Source organism: Watersipora subatra, chromosome 1 (genome assembly GCF_963576615.1).
Source record: "Watersipora subatra chromosome 1, tzWatSuba1.1, whole genome shotgun sequence".
Lineage (NCBI taxonomy): Eukaryota > Metazoa > Bryozoa > Gymnolaemata > Cheilostomatida > Watersiporidae > Watersipora > Watersipora subatra.
In genome coordinates, this window is record NC_088708.1 from 21,020,257 (window position 1) to 21,042,864 (window position 22,608).

General features: G+C 39.3%; 1 protein-coding gene across 1 annotated transcript in view; it reads right to left on the reverse strand.

Annotated features, from left to right (window-relative positions):
- The window catches only part of LOC137410460 (uncharacterized), a 60,827-nt gene extending 38,829 nt beyond the window's left edge, over positions 1-21,998 (reverse strand). Inside the window, exon 1 of the mRNA XM_068095876.1 lies at positions 21,884-21,998. The gene's annotated coding sequence lies outside the window, so the exon portion shown is untranslated. The remainder of the gene's footprint in view (positions 1-21,883) is intronic.
- Between the last annotated feature and the right edge of the window lie 610 nt (positions 21,999-22,608).

Consider the following 22,608-nt stretch of genomic DNA (forward strand, 5'->3'; position numbering starts at 1 on the left):
TTGCGTTTGACAACACCTCCGGTTTAGGGGTAGTAAGGCGGAGTGTAAGTTTTTTCATCTGCTAAAGTCGGTTCAGCTCAATCGCTAGTTGACTCTTTAACTGCACCTCTTGGCAAGTTGCCAATCGGCACTGGTAAGTTCAATCTCAAAAACATGCCACCACCGGAGTTGTGGTTTTTAGAAGGATGTCCGGCTAACTTGTGATGTGGTTTGTGAAAACCAGGATCTATTTGTTCTCTTTAGAAGTTGCTGGCATTCGTTCTACCAGGTTCAAGGCTACCTTCTGCTAAGCACCCTTGACATAGAGTATATACCCACTATCAGTTGTCTTAGTACTACTGTGTTTTGCTGTCTAACCGAGTTCATAGCTTTTCATCAGTCTTCTCACTGTGACTGTCATCTCTGACCAAAACCAAGTCAGTTGCAGTTGATTGATTGTTGTACTCCCCAGGGCAAACAAGAGTGTAAGTCTGCTAAATGGTTATCTTTGTTATAGTTAGCGAACAGGCTGAGCACCATTGTGGGGATCATGAGGGAAAATCTGAGACTCCAGTATCCTAACAGAAGTAGCCTGCAGAACCGACAAAGTTTACACAGCTATCGGAGCTTTTGGCCTTCTAGCTCTAGCTGCTCGTGAGTAAGCTCTTTGGCTTGTTCAACATCATGGTACATGGAGTCCACCATTCTCTGGTAGGAGGCTTACTTCTGAGGCAGTTTCCTTTTGTTGTCTCTTGGGTCTTTAACAGAGCCACCAAATCTAAAGGTGACCTCAATTAGTCTTGGTCTGGCTTCTTTGACTGCCGTGGCAGCTAACAGGCTCATATGAATGACTGTATTTTGCCTGATCCTAGAAATTTCTGCCATGGTAGACATTTTTTCTCTTGAGTCCTTTTGAAAGGTGCTGCTGTTTTATGGCAAGCTCACTGAGAGTCGGTTTTCTGCCTCCTAGCTCAATGAGCTCACAATGCCGACAGTCTTTGAAGGTCTGCTAGGTAAAGCCTATCAGTGCTCCCCTGATGAAAACGAGCCCTGTGTTTGTATAGTGAAACTGGGCTGAGATCTTCGAGCATCTAGTCTCCTGCTTAGAGGGCTCATTTTATCAACACAGTCACTGCAAAAAAACTTGGCCAATGCATATGGAACGGGATGATTTGCCAAACAAGTAGGGCGGGAAGTGCTTTGCAGCTTTTATCTCGGTGACCAGCTCTTTTTGGGTCATGCAGTAGTTTTACTCAGCAGGCCCCAGCATCTTGCTGGAAAAAACTTTGGTCATCTTGGTCTCCTCGTGTACTTGGAAAAGCATTGCAACTACTCTGCAGTAGCTGGAATTCCTATCAAGGACATACAATCGGACGGATTTGAGTAGCCCAGTACGGAAACAGAGAACATATGCTCTTTCAGCTTTTCAAAGACTCTCTCTGCTCAGTCTTATTCTACATATATTTTGCTTTTTTGCTTCTCCGTGGGTTTAGAACCAATGCTATGGTGATGAAATTTGGAATATGCCGTTGCTAGCATCATACCGTTCCCAGGATGCCTTGCAGCTCACATAGTTCTTTAGGGGTCATCTATTAATAGACCACCTGGGTCATATTCTGGTCAGTAGCCACTCTTTTCAAACTGACTACATGGCCTAAGTACCGAACTCATGACTGAAGGAGTTCACACTTGTTGGGCTTCAGTTTTAATTCAGCTCCTTTAAGCTGCTGAAGCACATACTCTAATTGTTGAAAGTCGGAATCAAAGTTGAAGACAGTGACCATGATGTCATTTAAGTAGAATGATATCATCTTCCTATGCAAGCCATGCAGTACTCACTGCATCAACCTCTAGAAGATGGTTAGCTCAGCAAGTGAGATTAAAAAGCAAGATGTTCCACTTTCCAGTTTTAAAATGAGTAGCAAATGCCGACTTCTCATGTTCATCGACCCCTTACCAGTAGCTCCTTACCAGTAGCCCTTTATCAGTAGCCCCTGATTAGGTTTGGTGTGCTGAAGTACCTGCTTTAAAACAACACATCAATACTTTTTTCAATTCGAAGAAAATAGTGACCATTCTTATCAGTGACAGCATTTTCAGTAGTTGTCGATAATCAACACAAAAACCCAACTTGCTATTCTCCTTTTTGACGAGTATCATCAAAAAGCTTCAAGCTCCACCAGCTGGCTCAATGATTTCCTTACTCAGCAGCTTTTGGATTTAACCCTTTTACAGGTAGAGCAACACTAATGTCGCCGGCGATCATTTTTTTCGCAAGGAGAACTTGCAAAATGTCGTTTTCGGTAGCGTCTTTTTAAATCGGAAGCTCTGTCGCACCAAGTGTTTGTAAGAAATAACTATCTTCCAATTCCAATTCACAACATATTAGCGCTTGTTTATAGTCTAGTTTGGTTTTGTTATATTGCTAACAAGGTGAAAAACTACGATCGCTACCTACGTACGCTTTGAATGATTTTTTTCAGATTTATTTGCATATGGCGACCTCCAGTAGAAATGAAAGTAATAAAACTACATCAAATTTCACCACACAAAAACGTAAAAGAATAAGTCTAAGATGCACTGAAGAGATTGTAAGTTCATTGTTAGATGATTCCGATGCTAAAGGATGATTGTAGCAATTTAGACCCAAATGACTTTGAATCTTCAGAGTCAGGAAGTGAAACTTCTGACACTGATCTCAATGTATGTCCCGATTCCCATCCAAGTTCACCTGCAGGTGGTGCTAATGCTGTTGGTTGAAGGAAAATAACGAATTTGCAGCGTGATGAACACCCAGGGTTGTATGATTTTGTATGTCAGTCAGGTCCAGAGTTTACACTGTCTGAGGGCTCCCCGTTAGACAACTTCAAAGAAAAAATTTCGCCAAATGTGATCAATGGCCAATCTTTATGGAAGCTTTTGGTGGTTAAAACCACCAATTGCAAGCTGTGGTATAATAGCAAGAATCCAAAACTACCTCCCAAATCCATGTTTAGGCTTTGAAAAGATGTTGACATAGTACAAATGCAAGCTTTAATTTGTACTGTAATCAATAAGGGTTTACTACAAAAACACAACATCAAAGAATACTAGAACACAACAGATTATTTCCAAGATAGCCCAATGTTTTTACATGTGTTCAAGCAAGATACTTTCAAACTGATTCTTCACTTGTTACATGCCAGTGATAATAGTACAGAGGTTAGAGGGTTATAATAGTACAAGGTTCAGAGGGCTATAATCAAACATACAAATTTCGATCGGTTCTGGATCATTACTGTACAACAATGGGCTTGAGAATATAAATTACAACAAACAGTGTCAATTGACTAGTCAATTGTTGGGTTCAAAGGACGGCACTCTTTACTACAATACATTTAAATAAAGAAACACCACCGGTGGGGTCCGAAGAAGTATAGTCTCTGTGACTCTAGCATAGGTTACTGCCATCAAATGTTTTACTTTACAAAAGCGCCTCGAACAAGCAGTCATGGCCAGCCATATCATGTGTGTGACAAACTGGTGCAGCCTCATGTTGAAAAGTATCACCACGTTCTAGTAGACAATTACTATACTTGTGTAGGTTTCTGTGAATAAATTTCTCTTAAAGATACATATGTAACTGATACCGTTCAGGCTAGTCATTGTAACTTGCCACCTGAAATGAAGACCAAGTTTAGTTCGAAGGGTGAGCTTATCACATGCAAGAAGAAAAATCTTTTGGCAATAAATTGGCTTGATAGAAAACCTGTAAGGCTATTGACTACTTACTCAACAGCTAAGGCTGTGGAGGTTACAAAGTATGACAACACTGTTCGGAATATTCTCGAAGTGTTAGTTGATTACAACAAGGGGATGGGTGGCCTAGACTCAACAGATTATATATGTTACATAACGAACCCCAATCGCACAGCAAAATGTATTTTGCTCTCTAAGTTAACGATGAAAATTGTTGAGGGTTTCATCGCTGGATACCAAAAGCCAAGAAAGAAAGTTGGTCGTCCTAAGCTAGACCAACTGGTCTAGCCTTGGTCCTGTCAAAGCTAGACCAACTGAAAGACATTTTATGGAGCAAATACCTGACAATAAACATAAAAAGTGCCAAGTTTGTGCACAAAGCTGTGACCAAGGCTTCAAAGGAACACGCATCAGAACATGGTGCAAAGACTGTGATGCTGGTTTATGCAAAGGCACCAATTTCAAAGCCTACCACCAGTAAATTCTGTGAACTATGCAACTCAAATTTTTTGTTAGATCTTATATGTAAGTGGTATGCATATATTACACGTAGAATGTGAAATTATTTAATAATATGGTTTTCCGGTAATATGGTTTATGCATGTGTAGCAAAATTTCGCATTTTTTAGCAAAATAATTCACCTGTGGCATTCCACAAATCCACCCGCGAAAGGGTTAGCGCTTGGCTTCTGCTTCTTCCTTTAGGCTCAATTGATGAAACTGGTAGATAAGACAAATTCCCTCTTTTAGTGGAATGAAATGTTCCTCCTCAAATGTTTCACCCACATCTCCATCGCAGGTGCTGACCGTAATGTACCAGCAACCATGCAAGTCTTTTTGCCTGTTTTATCTGTGTGCAGTCAATACAAGTTGTTGTATAGAGGTCTTCGAGATGACTATAGGCACTACTTCATCTTGCTTTTTGCACCCTTGAATAAAGTTCTCAAGTGGGAAAGGGCTGCTTCATTATCAATTTGATTACCCTTTGCCCTCGTGTAGGTGACAACTGCAGTGTCGATTTAGAGGTGGAGGAGTGTGTCTATGAAGCTGAGACACCGTGTGACTATATTTCTTTTTGGCTTAGGCTGATTCAAACTTGTGGCCAGTGGCAGCCTATCCAGGCAAACTTTGATCACTTGGCACAATCAGAAATCACAAGCCACAATTTCTGATAATCACTTGGCACCAACTGGCAACTGACCCCACCATTCCACACACTACTTTGACCTTACTGACCACGAGCTGACCATGTTTATCTGTTCAGGATAAAAGGCATCTATCCCTAGAAACCGAGAGCTGCTTGAACTTTATGTTGCGCTAGTGAGCTACCAGAGTAGTATGTAATATGGGGGTTCTGGACCAGATTTTTCGCCCTGACAATTTTTGTCCTAGAAATTTAGAAAGTTTTTAAAATCCTTGGGATTTTAAAAAAATGGAGAATGTGAGAAATTTGTACGGAGAGAAGGTACGGCTGCCAAAGAGCACGCGACTGCAGGACCTTTTGATGCTGGTCACGCTTGCTTTTTGCACCTATTTATTATACAAAATTCTTTAAACCTACATCAATCGATTTAGGTTTAAAGAATTTTGTATAATAAATAAAATGGAGAGAGTTAGAAAGCGGGCACCACCTGAGGCAGTGTCTGACATTAAAAACCTCTATGGAGAGGGGAATACGAGCTGGCTTCGACAGGATGCCAAGCGAAGCGGTGTAAAGGGATACAGCAAAATGAGCAAAGCGGAGCTCGCGTATCGTGCTGGCGATCGATCCAAAGTGATTGGTAAAACTAGTAAGGGTATACCAATAGTGGTAGACGGTACTTACAAAAAGCCACACCCGGATGATGCCCTCCGCAATGTGAGAAATCTGTACGGAGACTCTACCTCCAGTCAGATGAGGGAGGAGGCGAAGCGTATGGGGTTTGGGAATACAGCGAAGCTGAGAAAAGCCGAGTTAAAGGATATTGTCGATGGCAAGAAACGTCTTACAGTGGATGACTTGAGTATGAAAGATCTAAAATCTTTAGCTCGAGCCAGAGATATAACAGTTGGGCCGCGTGTGAAAAAAGCGGACTTGGTGGGCGCATTGAGAGGTGTTGACAGAGCGCCACGGGTGGAGATAAGAACCACTTTTATAGATGAGGTCACCAACAAATCTACTATAGATGTATCCAGTTATCAATCAGCCAACATAGACTTTGTATGGAATCACGCCAAACCCGTCATTATAGGTAGGATTAATGATGCGTTTAACCGAACTAAAAAACTTCGTGTAAGTGCTGAAGTTGCATTTTCCCATCTGGAGCGTGGTACTATAATCACTCGATTCTGGGGTACCCCTAGAGAAGGCGCCGTACCAATCCTAGCATCAACCAATCTGGATGAAGAATTAAACAGACAGCTAGCGAATATAATCAGAAAAATTGATGAATTTACGAACAACGGTTCGGAGTGGATTTTGGAGCGAGTATCTAGATTTTATTTGGAAATTTATCGGTGGAAACCTCCAAGAGGTGGAACGTACAAACCAACCCCTAAAGCTTTAGCGAACAAAAATGCCATCATAAACGTCAACAATGGAGGTGCCAAAACAATGGCAGTGATAAAACGGATTGCAAAATCTATGGACATTCCTTTTACTACCAAAACCGAGAAATCAGCGTTAGTTAAAAAAATAAAAGAAATAGATCCAGAGGCTTTGGATGATAACAAGTGCTTCTTGTGGGCGATACTCTCATGCCTATACCCATCATCAGATCACGTAGACAGGTTATCAAATTACACGCCATATCAAAACAGCTTGAATACCAAAATGTTAAAGTACCCGGTCACCATAAACCAGATTCAAAAGTTTGCTAACAAGAACAAACTTGTGATTAATGTGTTTGAGTGGAAAGATGGTGGAATGGAGATTGTTCACATGGATGACCGGTTGTATACAGATAGTGCAAAAGGTCTCCCAGAGGTGAATTTAATTCTTTATAAAAATCACTACATGTGGATCAAGAGTATGTCAGCGCTAACATATGCCCAGACAGAGCACAAAGAGTCTAAGTATACCTGCCTACGATGCCTCCACCACTCAACGTGTGAGAGAACATTTAAGGACCACATCAAAGAGTGCCTAGCCGCTCACAATGGTACTTGCGTCATCAAGATGCCTGAACCTGGCTCGGTCATGAAGTTTAAGAACATTAAAAATATGGAAAAGGCGCCTTACACCGTCTACGCGGACTTTGAGTCTATTATAGACAAAAATACCAAAGTCCATACAGCGTGTGGCTACGGCGTAAACCTGGTGAACAGCTTAGGAAAGTCATTGAGGTTTGAGACTTACAGGGGTGAGGATTGCATGGAGAGATACTTTGCAGAGCTGGATAGAATAGAAGAGTTGGTAGATAGCATTCCAATCGCGAAAATAATAATCACTCCGGAGCAAGAGCGAGAATTTAAAACTGCGACAGAGTGCTACATGTGTGGGCGCGAGGCTACGGAAGAAGATTATCTAGTTAGAGATCATGATCATGTCTCTGGGTCGTACAGAGGCCCCGCGCACAATAGCTGCAATCTCAAGCACAGACAGACAAAAAAGATTAACGTGATATTTCACAACCTCAAGGGGTATGACTCTCATTTAATTGTCAAGGCTTACGAGGGGTACAAGGGCATCGAAGTTATAGCGAACACGGATGAAAAGTACATGTCAATGAGAATAGGTCGCTTTAAGTTTATGGACAGCCTCCAGCACCTCAATAGCTCATTGGCTACATTGGTGGAAGGCCTAGATGATCTACCGCACCTGAAACGAGAGTATCCAGAGCATGCCGGGCTACTTTCCAGGAAGGGTGTATATCCGTACGAGTACATGGATTCTCACGAGCGGTTTAAAGAACGACGACTCCCGGATAAAAAGTACTTTAGTTCATCGCTTGACAATTATGCCGGTATAAGTGATGAGGACTATCGGCATGCTCAAAAAGTGTGGAAGGAGCTGGGGAGTGAGACTTTGGGTGATTATCACGATCTCTATCTTAACACGGATGTCTTGCTTTTGACTGATGTTTTTGAGAGCCATAGATCGACAGCCATGGATGTATATGGTCTCGATCCGTGTCACTACATCTCAGCACCCTCATTGTCATGGGATGCATTGCTTAAAATAACAAAACAAGAACTAGAGCTCATCAGTGATGTAGACATGTACAATTTTGTAGAGAGTGGTATAAGAGGTGGTGTGTCTACATGCGGAGGCTTGCGATACGCCAAGGCCAACAATCCTTATGTGGAGGGGTATGATAAAATGAAACCAGCTACCTACCTGATGTACTTGGATGAGAATAACCTGTACGGGTGGGCCATGTTGCAAAAGCTACCGACTGTTGGTTTCGAATGGGTGAAATTGAAAGGGCTGCCAGACATTAATGATGATGAGGGCTACATGGCGGAGGTAGATCTAGAATATCCAAACAAGCTCCACGACGAACACAATGATTATCCCCTGGCACCCGAATCAATGAAACCTGATCAGTGGTCAGAGTATATGCGCGATGTGGGAGAGCTTGACAAGCTTGGAGAGCCGTGCTATGCAAAAGTTCCTAAGCTGGTGCCAAACCTTCGAGATAAGCGCAAGTACGTCATACATCACAGTATCTTAAAGTATTATTTGAAAAAGGGTCTGCATTTGACTAAAGTACACCGAGTTCTCAAGTTTAAAGAAAGTGAATGGATGGAGCCGTACATTTGACTAAACACCGATCTTCGAAAGCAAGCTAAGACTGATTTTGAGAAAGATTTTTTCAAGCTCATGAACAATGCGGTATTCGGGAAATCGATGGAGAATGTTCGCAAACGGATAGATGTAGAGTTGACTACTAAAATGAATCGCAAACAAAAGCTCATAAATAAGCCGCGATTCAAGTGTAAGAAAGAGTTTAATGACAACTTGGCGGCCATTCTCATGAGCAAATCTACAGTGGCCCTAAACAAACCTATTTACGTCGGTCAGGCCATTTTAGATCTGTCCAAACTGCTCATGTACAAATTCTTTTACGATGACATACGACGGCGATACCCCGATGCTAGAATGATGTACACTGACACGGACAGCTTAGTGTTATTAATCGAGACAAAAGATTTTTATAAGGAAATGCCGCTCGAAAAGTATGATACGAGCAACTACCCTAAAGTTCACCCGTGCTACAGCGAGAAAAACAAGAAAGTGATAGGTCTGCCCAAGGATGAAGGTGGTGGACAACCAATTGCAGAGCTTGTGGCTCTTAGGGCTAAGTCATACTGCATAAAGTATCAACCTTGGGGTCTCGATAAATCTGTTGAGGCAAACCTCATACCCAATAAAAAGAGTAAACCTAGTAAAGGAATAAAATGTTCCTGCAAAGACTCTAACAACTGTAAGTGTCTGATAAACGAAATTAAGAAACGAAACAAAGGTGTGAGTAAGTGCAAAGGTGTGAAAAAATGTGTAACTAAAAATCTAAGCTTTGATACGTACAAGCGGTGTCTGAATACCGGAAATCCTGCTGCGGAAGTGGAAATGACAACTCTCCGATCACGACTGCATGAGATCCAGAACTGGACTTTTAGAAAAAAGACTCTGTCGGCCTTTGACGACAAACGCTATTACCTAGATTCAATAAATAGCTTGGCACACGGACATTATAGAATAAATGACATTAACAATGCCGCGCTTCTTGAATAGGAAACCAAAAGAAAGTTTGAGTCAAAGATGGATCAATGCGATGGAGTTGTTTGATCTCGTCCGACCCCCTGTGTATGACGAATATAAAGAGTCAACGGAAAGATATACAGTTCGAGGTAGACCCATACCTAGGTATGAGAATAGAATGCCACCAGAACTGTGCGCTAACTTACCCGAACTCAAAAAGCTGGCCAAGGCAAAAGATATACCCGGGTACAAAACGATGAAAAAGGCGGCTCTACAAGCCGCATTGTCATAATTTTATACGGTCGTATAAAATTACATCATGGAATAAGCTATACCCGCAATGACTATAGTGCTGCCAATTAACAATTTATTTCCTTCGTGAACGTTGCCCTCGGACGGTGACAATTCTGTTGATGGCTTTACAGAAGGGGCAGGTTTTGGTGAAAATAATTCTGTAGGAAATATAGATGGCTTTACAGAAGGAGTTGATTTTAGTGTCGGTGCTGGAGGCTGCTTTAGTGGTGCAGGTTTGGGTTTCGGTGGCTGTTGTAGTGGCACAGGTTGTGGTGCAGGTTGCGCAGGTTTTGGCTGTTGCGCGGGTTTGGGTTTTGGTGAAGGCTTTAGCGGTGTGGGTTTTGGTTTCGGTGGTGGAGGTTTTATTCCTACGCTATCAAACGCTTGGGCTATTTTAATTTTATCGTTAAATCCTTTTACGCTTTGTCCTAAAGCGTTCAAGTTCAAGTCTGACGGTATCATGTACAGACCTTTGGCTATAACATAATTTGTTTGCCCGCGAGTTTTAGTGAGGGCGTCCTCAAAGTTTGATATAGAATCTTGGAGAGATTGCTTTTTCATGATCAAGTCATTGGCCAGAACTAAAAATTCTTGTTGAGACTCGAGGAAGGAACCCGCTTGTCTAGCTTGCACCTGAGCTCCCAGTAAACAGTAGACGTAAGCTCTAATACTATCATTAAGTCTAACTATTCCGGGGGATGTGAATGACTTAATATGGTCGGGCACTACCCTTTTGTAGTCAAATGGGTCTTGAGTTACAGAAACCATTTTAGTACCCACACTCGAATTCCACTCCGGAAATTGGTAATAAGTACCCCAACCATTGGCACCACTCCGATGCACATCCATATCCGTCTTATCTTTACTGCTTGATGGATATTTTGGATACGGTTTGTGATGCCTGCCTAGATCAGCCATCTGTTTTTGTAGAGAACCTACTTTACTACCACCGTCTTGTATGATAAATCCGAGACCTCCGGCTGGTTGATCAATCTCAGGAATATCTTTAGCGGTTACTCTAAACTCATTGAGCAATTTGCAGTACTCGGTTTTGTTGTAAGGATTGTTGTACGGATCAAAATCTCGATCTCCGGGATTTCTAATCTCCATTTGCGCCAACATCTTTTTAGTTTGGTACATAACGTGAAAGTTTAAAATAGCTTTTGTAAGAGGTAGACCTCGTGTCAACTGATCTTTACTGACACCGCACAAAGCAGTCGCGCAGTATAAGGCAAACTTATATTGCTGAAAATAATATAACATGGGGTCATCATACCATCGATTGACATCATCAAAGCTTTTAACCACTACCGGTGCTGGTGAGATATCGACAAACTTTTTGACAAAGCTATACGATATTTTGTTATGTTCGTCTATCGCTACGACGACAGTTAAGTTGTAAAAATCTATGGGATAACCGCTAGATAGTTGTCTAGTCATTTATTAATAAATGACCTCTTTGACAATAAACAAAACCGGTCGCATTGAGCTCGATCGATCCGTGAAGGCAACCGGTATTAGCCTTAAGACAATTACGTTATATTTATCTTTTTACAATTTGACCGAGGTGACCAGTTACACGTACAACGGTAGAACGACTACTATTCAGCCGGGGTATTACACGTACGAGCAGCTCCTTTCCAAATTACCAGGCTCATTTAAAGTTCATCAAAACACTTTAAAGGTTAGTACTGACGCGACGATTACGGGTGGACTAGCCAAACTGATAGAAAATGAATATTTATATCTGACCCCATTGTGTTTGTATTTATACATCGATGGAATAGACACGTCTAAAAATTTATGGAACGGTAAACGATCAAATCTCCTTTCGATTATTCCCATAGGCAGAACTGATGTGGGAGAAATAATACAACACCATCCTACTAATAATTACAAATCCATGCTCATTGGCGAGCTCAACAGCTTAAACGTGTCAATCTCGGATGAACGAGGTAACGCTTATCCCGGAAAATTTATTGCGGAGCTCGAGTTATCGTAGAATAAATTTATGGCAGTAAATCAAAATCTGTAAATGTGCATCAAGTCAAGCTAGATCGGGCGAGGCTTTATGATGGTAAATCCTTGTTTATGCCAGTTATTCCTCGAGGTGGAACTATTAAGGATATTATTCTCTACCGGCCATACACACCCGGAGTGGAATTGAATATACAATTTTTAAATGACGATTCCGAGGTTGTAGGAACGTATTCCGGGTTGTTAACTAATAAACTTCACGCGATCAATCTTCGAGTAGAGGGAATTGTGTCCTGTCTCATATTCAGTCCTAATATAAAAGAGCTTATAGTATTTTATGAGATATAATAAATGGCTAGTATCGCGATTATGGTAGTGGGAGCCGTCGTAAACTCTTTAGCGTTCGCCGGTGGAAATTATCTTTTTTCAAAGATTGATAAAAATGGAGCTCAGGAAGAAGCCAAGAGACATAATGCGGCGCTAGAAAAGCTAAACGCTGAACAAGCGGATTACAACATCAAACGAGCCAAAAACCAAGATTGGCTAAACGAGCAAAATGCTCGAAAGCAGGAGGCTACCGATGAAATATACTCGGTAAATTCGGCCTTTGATACTTATGAAAAGCTCTACGGTGAAAAGCCTACACTACCTCACCCTGATTTAAAAGCGTCTTCTTTAGATTACACCCCTAGCTCTGAACAAAAAAAATATGAGCGAGTTTTTGTAGGCGCTGCCACGGCTGCGGGTGTAGGAGGTTTTGCGCTAATCCAATAAGGTAACAATTTTTGTAATTTTTGCAATCTTTGCAATCTTCGCAAACTTTGCAATTCCTCGTAACAATCTTCGCAATATTTGCAATCTTCGCAAACTTCAACAATCTTTTATGGCGTCATAAAAGATTTATCTGTGCTTATTTATTTCATACGCTAACAAAGTTAATGCCGCGGCGATGATTATCCACAAGTTGCTTTCGAGATAATCTACAGCATTTTCCATCATGTGCCAAAATGCTTGTACTGCGCCGGAAGTGTTTAGATATCTGTCATGAAAGTACGCGGCCAAGTCTTCCAGATTTTTCTTGATAATTTTGCCAATGCCGCTTTCGATAATATCCTTCGGATCGGTAGATTTAGGAATAAGATCTTTTACCGCATCAGATCCCAATGCATTCGCTACCGCTTCGAATATGGCCGTTAAAATTCCTCCAGCGGCTAACCCACCACCAATGCCTAAAATTAGGTTGCGCTGCTTTCGCATCTTTGCTGTATTATCCGAAAGGTCTCCTTTTAGATCACTGATTAAACCGTTTTGCGCATCCAACTCTTCTTTTAGTTGTTGCAACTTTGCGAGTTCATTAGGAGATTTGTCCTCTTTAGCATCGAGTTGTTGTATCTGCTCTGTCAGGTTCGCAGCTTTTGATACAGCCACTGATATTTGTCCTTCTATAGTTTGAAATCTCTGATCAATAGCTACTAACTCTCGTTCCGGTAACCTTCCCTCTATATCACTCATTTCAAGTTCTTCGCGATAATTAAACTCTGATGTTTTTCTGTTACTTTTGAGCCGATCGATGAAATTTTTTGCTCGGTCTTTCACCGTATCTCCCTGTTTAGATAGCCATGACTTGAAGTCAGTCAAATTGCCTTGATCCGCATCCACTTCTTCATCCACCGGAGCGATGGTTCTAGCATTGGCTTTTTCTACTCTTTTCGTGTATTCATCTTTGTTCAAGCCAAAAAGTCCTTGATATTCCACGGTTGGGATCTTTGGATTCTTGACAAAAAGCTCAGGGTTACGCACATAAGTCAACATTTGCGAGCCTTTGCTCGTTTTTACCGCGAGGCCACCGTTATCCATTAGAACAAACTTGGAATGATCTATACCAGAGTATATATCCAGCTTGGATAGTTTTACACCAATTGTATTTTGCGTGTGCGTGTCTACACCAGGCGTGTTAACGGGAGGATTAGGTACACTATCTATAGAAGAGGTGAGATAGCTATCAATTTCTTCTCGCGTAAGAAACCTTTTACTAACAAAGTCATCATAAGTACCTCCGCGCCGCGAGTATTCGTCATAAATATTTATAGCCGCATTTATTCCATCAACATCTCGGGGTTTTACGACTTCAACAATAGCCGAAAACAATCGTTTATCTACAACCCTACCTTTCCCCTTTTTTAAAATTATTTCATCAATGCTGGGCAAGTCAGCTTAGAAGGTGCCTTTGCAAGATTTGCACAGGGCTGGCAGGTCACAGTAGTGTGCTTAAACCATCTGTTCTCTTTGGCAGACGTGTTTCTGGAAAGTAGTGGCTGTGGGTTGCTCATGGGTGCTCAGCTTGCAGTGAGCCTGCCTATGGGATAGACCAAACCAGGATTTGAAGCACATTAAAGATGGTTTCTATGCAAATGGCTTATTCACAGATTTTCGCCTCTGTTTCAAATTATCTCAGGCATGCAGCAACTCAGTGCCATCTGTCTAAGCATCGACTTCGCTACTTACTAGACAACTTCGCTACTTAATAGAGCCAGCTGATGATGTACTCAATACCCTTAGATCCAAGTATTGAGGTGTCTTGAAATAGTAGCTCGAGGTCTGAGCCCAGGGTACTAACACCAGTGTTTCAAGGACTTTTGACCATCGATCTGCACCTTAACCATATTTTCTCTCGGTGGGAGAGCCTGCCAAATTCAGTAGGCAGTGTAATTTGGAAACATTTAAATCCAACTTAGATCAGAGAAACTCCTCCTCACAGACCACTGGAGCAAGTGCTCAGCAACTGCTTGTTTTGGTGATGCTGGCTCCAGCAACACAGCCTGCCAGGCGTCAACTGATGAATTTCATTCCTAGACACAGTCTTGTGGAGCTGTGATCCTTAATACTATCATTGTGAAGAATTTGGTCTGGAAATTTACACTCTACGAGACAGCAAAGCAAATGAACATGCAGAGAGTTTAATCACCAGAACATATATGTTTCACAACAAGTATTTATGTATACAGGTAGTACAATGCAAAAAACAAATGAACAAACCCGCAGATATAATTGTGTTCAATACTCTGCTGAAAAGATGTTGGCAAGCTCATTATATATCAATTTCCTTGCGATAGGCTCCACCCATAATCTATCATACCCTGCAATCTCTTCTCTATTCTCCTCAGCCTATCAAGTCGGCTTACTAATGGCCGAGTCTCATCCGGTGATAGAAAGACTTGACTCGGCTGTGCTGGTGGTGCACATAGAAACTGCCAGCTCGCCCTGGTTGCTGCGCTTTGCCATATTATTGGTGCATTTTCCTTTTTTTATTTTTTTTATTGGTACCAATATGTAGATGAATACAGAGTACAATACTCAACTGTTACTTTTGATATTATAATGACAGAGAACAGCAATATCTCGGTAGTCATTTCTGACTTTATTATTCAAAAAAAGGCTACAAACAAATGATACATATCCGTTGTTTATGTCAGTTACTGTAGTTTATACAAGTTTAGACAGGGTTTCCTAATTTCTGTTTTGCCTCTCATCTCTATTTCAATGTCTTTATACCATTTGATCAGGCAACTTTTTTGTTTTATTGATATCACTCAATGAAGGTTTTTATCGATTGTTTTTTAGAATGGTTACACATCTAATTCAATTTTGTCTATTTTCCGTATTTTAAACTCTTCAATTTTACTTTTTGTCTCACTCTCTTTCTCTTTCTTTCCCTCTACGTATATTTAATTTCATGAATTTGTCAGACTTAACACAGTCAGTTTTGTTCCACAAGTTGTTTCAATATGAAAGTATTTTTTTCTAAGAAAAATTTGTTGAGTAAAACCAAAAGTAGTACTTACCTCTAAGTGGATTGATTATCAACGTTATCTGTGGAAAATATGGACATGAACCATTACTTGAAGTTGCCGCAAATTCTCGGCAAGTGATTGCTACAAGCTCTTTTGTTGTGATTGAATGTCTCTCATTGTGATTAAGATTAATCGTGAAAGTTTTTATATCCTTAGTAATTCTCACTTGATTTGCAACTACAACAACATATTAAATTCTAAAGGATTCATAGAATGAGCAGTTATTTATTTATACAGTGTCGGCTTCTGGTTAAGCACTTGCTATTGTGCTTTTGATTTGAATGTCATGAGTTCCAAATCAGGATGGAAGTGATTTGGCGTTGCTAAAATTTTATTGCTATGGCTAAACAAAAAGGCAACAGTCAGAAAATGACAAACAGACAAACAAACTTTGAGATGTGTTCATAAGTTAATATTACTAGATGACATTCTTGCGATTATCTTATCATGGCTTACAATGGATCAACGCATACTTCCTCTTCCATTAATCATAAAACGCAAGCTTTGATAACACTGTAGCAAACACATGAATGACTGCAATTACATTTTTTGCAATATTGTTAAAAATAACAGCAGTTATAAAATAAAAATATGTTTACTAATTTAGAATAAAATGACAATTTGGAAGCTCTAACAAATTGCAAAGCAGGGCAGGATAAAATATCGTTGCAAGTTAAATGAAAGTAATAGATACCAACTGCTAGAAATATTTCTCGGCTTCCACATGCATTATTATTTAAAAATCTTTGACAAGTTTGAGGTAAGTTAGCCGATTTATTGCATCTGAAAGGTTTAACGTCGCTCTGACCAAAAGAGGGTGCAAAATATAAGCAACAATCGTTTTTTCTGTGAAAGGGATAAAGTTATCTTTTCAAAATTCTGACAAGTTGTTTGAAAGCTACCACTCTAACCTCTATTTAAATGCCACTTCTATTTGATCACTACTATTATGAGAGGTGCTAAAGATAGAACGTATAGTTTTATGGTATATTATAACAGCAAACATCAGTGTTTTTAAAGTATCTATAGCTTCTCCGTCCTCTACTGTCTCCTCAATTTGACTTCCTTTTTTAACTTCTAGCATTTGTATTTAATCGACTTCAACAATTTACTTAACAGTTTTTATAAAGTGTTTGCTTTCAGAGTACATGAGTTTACAATCGGGCAATTGGATTCCCATGATGATAACAAAAAAGTTTTAGTGTTTTCTGCATCAAAAAGTGAAACGTATCAAAGAACGCAAGAGATATGTTACCTCTACAGAAGAAGAATGTGACAAAGCAGCAAACATTTTCACACATGAAATAGTTTTAATTGATCAATCTTCTAGTTTTTTATCTCAATGCTGCAATTCTCACTAATCTGATAGCAGTACATATAATAGTTACCCGTGAAGCTAAACTGTGCTACAATTGGCAGGATTGTGAGAGTATAAAATCTGGCTTTATTCAATCCCTGCATCTTCGCTGATTCAAATTCTTAAACACATTCTTAGAATATATTCTCCATTGTGTTACATCCAGCCTGCATTGTTAGTAGCTTTTAGCCAAAGGCCGTTCAGCCCTATTAGGCTTTTACAAACAAACTGCTACTAATCAAAGTTTAGTCGAAGGTATCCATGAATTTTTAGCAAAAAAGCATTTTGCTGACAAAATTATTGTAAAGCCAAAAGATTCATAAATGTGCAACTAAAATATTCCTTTATAGCTTTTTTTTATTTTATTATTTTCATGTTTTGATGAGTAGCTAATATTTGTATACTTATATACCACTGGAAACTGGAAGTAAATGACCTTTGAATTTAGAATTTTTGTGCTACACATATATGTATATCAACCTGATAGAAAGTTCTACTAGTGGCTACAAGCTTGAACTGCTCAAACTGGAAGGAAACAAAAGGTGTTCGAACTTCACAGACCAACTTCTGAGACTCCAACCCAGCACCACAGACTGCCTGCATACATGAACGAAAAAAAATAATGGATTAAAAAATGCCCATCTCTAGTTTCAGCATTGGAAATGCAAAAGTACCAGACAAAGAGGTGCCGACCATATCAATGACTTGTTCAGGACAATGAGGAAAAACTGTTCATAACCAAGATAAGCTAAACGGTTGACAAGCCTGTTAACATCGTACCACAGCCTTTCACGACAGGCTGGGGAGACATGGGTCCTACCTTTAATGTGGAACACTCCATTCCAATGAAAAAAGGGTCCCAACTCAAACGTCAGTCTCTCTATTTGCGTGAACCATGGAAGGAAGCCCAGGCAAAATGACAGCCGTGAGAGCTTTTCAGCAAGGACCTGATTTAGCCTGATAAAGGTGCCTAGATTTTCCCAGTAGTGTTGGTCAGGAAAAAGACAGAAAATCAGTTCTGTGTTGTTTACCAGGGCACGGCATCTTGGGAAAGCTGATGGAAAAATCAAAGAGTGGACATTGGCCAAGAGTAATTAAGATGTTGCTTTTAGGACACTAAAATGCATTTTGCTAGCCCCTGTTTTGAGTTCGCCTATCCGAGTCTATTGTATATATCAGATATAAATGCCATCTTCTAGTGAAAACTAGAAGAGACTTTAGCATGGAGCAGGCACTTATGCAGACCACGGGCAAAAAAATCATGACCACCATGTACTGAGCACCATCCAAATGAGAGGAGCTACATGTAACCAAGGAGCAACTGGAGCTTGAGTTCAAGAGCTTCAGCCACTGCATAAAACTGTGGCTTTTCTGAATGCGAAAGAACAGTGTCTCGCAAAGCTTGATAAGATTGCGCTAATAGTAAATATTTTGAGCAAGCTATTGTCGTGAACAGATGTGTGTTGTTTGCAAGTAAATTATGTTGATTGTGGTCAGATTCTTGCAAGGTTTACGGTTCAGTTAGTGTCAAATGCAAGTTAGGCACCGCTAGTTTATTAATCACTTATCATCAATACTAAACACCATAGTTGAAATAGCAGTATATAATTTATTATTGGCTGGGTTTTTGCTTTACTAATTCATGTACTCCCAAAATTATTATTAGTTTGTATTATAAAAACTAGGGTAAACAGTAGCTTGACTTCATTAATCAGTTTTGCTTAATCAGTTCAACAGACTTTATGACCCAATTTCACACATTTGCTGTTTTCTTACATTTGAGTCTGAGATGTTCCAAAAAGCATGCATAATCTGGGGTAACAAGCTGCCACAATTTGAGCAATTTTCATGAAAACGTTGTGCAACAAGCTTTGTTCCTTGTAATTGGTTTGGTTCGTTTAAGAGTGGTAGGAGATAGTATTTTCTCAGTGTGTTAGTAATAGAACACCTGTTAACCCTTTGGCTTGGGAAACTACAAAAATGTTGTTTATGGGTTGCTTGGGAAAACGACATTTATGTCGCCTTTGGTAGACGTTCATAAAGCTGTCGCCTAGTAACGTTAAACTAAGGATATGAACGCTAGTAAGTTTCAGATATCATCAACAAGATATTAGTGGATGAATTACGATATGACACAATTATCTGAGCGGCGTTACTTTGCGCTAAAAGCTAAAGAAATCGTGCCTCCTTGGAAAAGAATAAAAGTTGGAAAAACCAGTCAACATCGGCTCGACGTTCAAAACGATAAAATAAAAATTTATTTGATCCTGCGATCGTTAGTGATATTTTTTGTCTGATCAAAATAAAAATAATTCGGATGATAAAAGTGATGTAAGCTTTTTGGACTTTTAACATACTTAGAATATACAGAGAAAAACGATTGTTATGGTAGCTCGTTTGGCTACGTTATAGCGTTAGACTCTACCAAATGGAATGCTTCTAGGCATTTTATACAGGGACAATTGTACATGGTTGTAGTTTTTTTGTAGTAGTAGATATGTAAATGAATGTTTGTTTACAAAATATTTTGTTCACAGAAATAAATTCCAGTTTGAGCTATGCATGTTCGTAAAATGCCGATTTTATTGAATTTTCAAAAATAAATTACACGACTTTCGGGTGTTTTTGCGGGGCTTTAACCCAGCCAAAGGGTTAAAAATTTTGTGTGCATATTGTCTCTTACAACCTACATGTGAATTATGCAAATATATGTATATTTAATGTTCTAGCTATAGTAGAAGTAGTAGCATCGAAAACAGCTAAAGCACCATGACTTTTAAAGAAATAGTCAGATAGGGCTCGCATTTAGTGGCTGCTTTAAGTGGTGGTTTATACTAGACCAGAATGGTCTATATTCTTCTTGATCGATTCCACTTTATAGTTAGATGAAAGGTGAACCACGAAACTACGTATGAAAACCTCATAACCGGCAGCAGTACAATTTATTGCTATCTGTGGGTTTTCAGGCTTACCCAGAATGTCATAGGTAGTTTTAGTCCTTTCGGCATGATCTATTTTCTTGTGAAGAGATTTGCTCTTGGACAAGATGTATGGCAGCTGATTGGATTTTAATACTCCACTTGTTTCTTCTTCAGAAGTCTGTCTGTCCAGTTCGTCTATCTGCCCTTCTTTATTAGTTGCAGAAAATTGCTTTTTCCTCTTTTTTGACTTGTTACCTTAGTTACCTAGTTATCTAGTTTATCTAGTTATCTAGTTTCATAGTTACCTAGAAATTCCACTGTCATACAGCCCTCGACCAAAGTGTTATTGGAAAAAAGAAAGGGTACTGATAGTTGAGAAATGCAATATTAGCAGTCAAATAGGATAACTGCAATGGTGGCTGTAGTGTACTGGGTGTGGGTGTTATTATATACAACAAATAGCAATAATGAAAGGAAAAGATTATATGTTTATATCTCTCCTCCTGCAAAAAGAGAAATGCAACATTGGCCAATATTATGTTTTTAAAATATTATGACTACGTAGGACAGATTTTCTAAAAATCTATATAAATATCAGCACTTTGTGATATTGATAGCTATGACGTTTTGAAATGTAAACAAAATTGTGCATTGGCTTTATATTATTACTATATTAATAATATTGATTATTCTAATAGTATCAGTGCATTTTACTTCATAGTGCCTAATCTTTCGACATTATCATCAATAGTCTAATGACTTCTCTAAAAGGAGGTAGAGATGACAGAATTAATGAAACAAGTAATAACAACACAAACTCAAACATTGGATTGCTAGTATCAAAAGTTTATGTGAATCTTTGACACAGGGCTGTATTGTTCATTTTCAGGATGCCTCTGCCAATATATTGAGTGGGCCCCTTAGGCAACTTTTGAGGGCTGTAGACCCGAGCGGCCAGCGGGGCGGGTTTGGGAGGGGTGCAACGCCCTCTTGAATATCGAAAAAAATTTACAGAACACACACAAGAAACCTTATCTGAGAGCAGTTTTAATTATATTATTCTAACTTATACAAGCAAGCATAATACTAGAAAAATTTCTCAAAAATCATCAAGAATGCTGTGTATCACCTTTCATATGAATTATTGAATACATGTCATGTGGTATGTGAACTTGTGCCAGGGGTAAGAAACAAAATATTATGATTATTGATTAAGATTTGATAATAAACTCTAAACAGCTAATCTATAAATAAAAGAGTAAAGATTATTTAAAATTGAATATTAGAAGGTTTACGATTCTGCTGAGAAAAAATAATGGTAGAATGAAACTAATTTGAGCTATCTAGATCTATAACAAGAGCACCAGTCACTGAGTGACTCAAAGTTTAACCTGATGTCAGAGTTCTTTCCTGAAGATTATTTAAATTTGAAGATGGTTGATTTTAAATTTAACAAAGTTAGAGATTCTTCTCACACCTTGGGTGATCAGGTTTGGTGCAAATGGTACTACCCCCTTACCCATGGATAAACAGGTTCAACGAGTGAGCATAAAATAAAAACTATACAAAAGATATTTCCATGCAAATATAGATAATAATATAGCTCACTAAACAAACAATTTATAGACACATAATACGTGACTAGAGCTTGTCAAGCAGATATTAAAAAAAGAAAAACACAAAATTACGAAAAGTTTAAATCAGCTGTTACATTTATGCAGCCTCAGAAAATCCTGAGTTGAATTCCATGCAATGAGGTAGATGTTTTCACATAAAGAAAGTGTAGAAGAACTAGCAGGCATACTCGATATATGAGCAGTAAGAAGAAAGCTTGCGGCAAATTTCTTTTTTTCTTGAAAGTTTCAAGATAATTCTAAACACGTCTGCTTCCCGCAGCGTCGATATAACAAATATAATAATAAAGAAAACATTTCAAACATCATTTGCAAATTGTAATCAGTCAAGTGACTATTTTCTAAATGTTTTGTAAAACTGCAATAAAGCTAGTAAAGCCAACCAAGAATTATTTTACACAATCCCATAAGTAATTGGCTTCCCATAACTATCAAAATATTGATCTTACGTAGAAGTAAATGTTTTGAAAGTCCAGAATTTATGGTAGTCGTCAAAATCAAAACTCTTCGTCAGTTCAACAGCGTCTAGCACATCAACATTATCATTAAATATGTGAATCCAGAACGGACAAAACCGAAACGTCTGAGCAGTAAACAATGTTGTCGAAATGGATTCGCTAGGTTGGCAACCACTAGTAATATTCTGAAAACGGGCTCTGCACGATACGTTCGCACCTTTCGTCCGAACATTGTCGACACTAAACAACAAGAAAATCACTGTTTGGCCGTTATGGGAGCTGAAATTTTGCCTCTGCACAGCAGAGGCTGCCTCATAGAACAATACGGCCCTGCTTTGACAATAAAACTTCAATTAGTATTGTGATTGTACTAGTTAATGTCCAAATGTAATTGTGGTGTTTTTTCATATAAACGACTCAGCTGCTACTCTAGTTTTATGATTCAATAGTCTTGCAACTAACTTTCACACACTCACCTTGCTATCTAAGTAAGAATTGATCGAATAGAGTTTATGTTGTTCAGCAGAGAAGAAGCAATATGGTCATCAGTAGGTCATGTTTTTTTCTGTGAGAGGATGGTGTCACTGGTGTGATAGTTGAGGTAGAAAAGTAGTTCTCTCAAGACTAATCTTTCGATCATCAGTGAAGGTAGACAGTGTTGGTGGCTCGATGTGCGTGTCAAGCTTAACAAACGGGATATTTGTGGTCGAGGTATT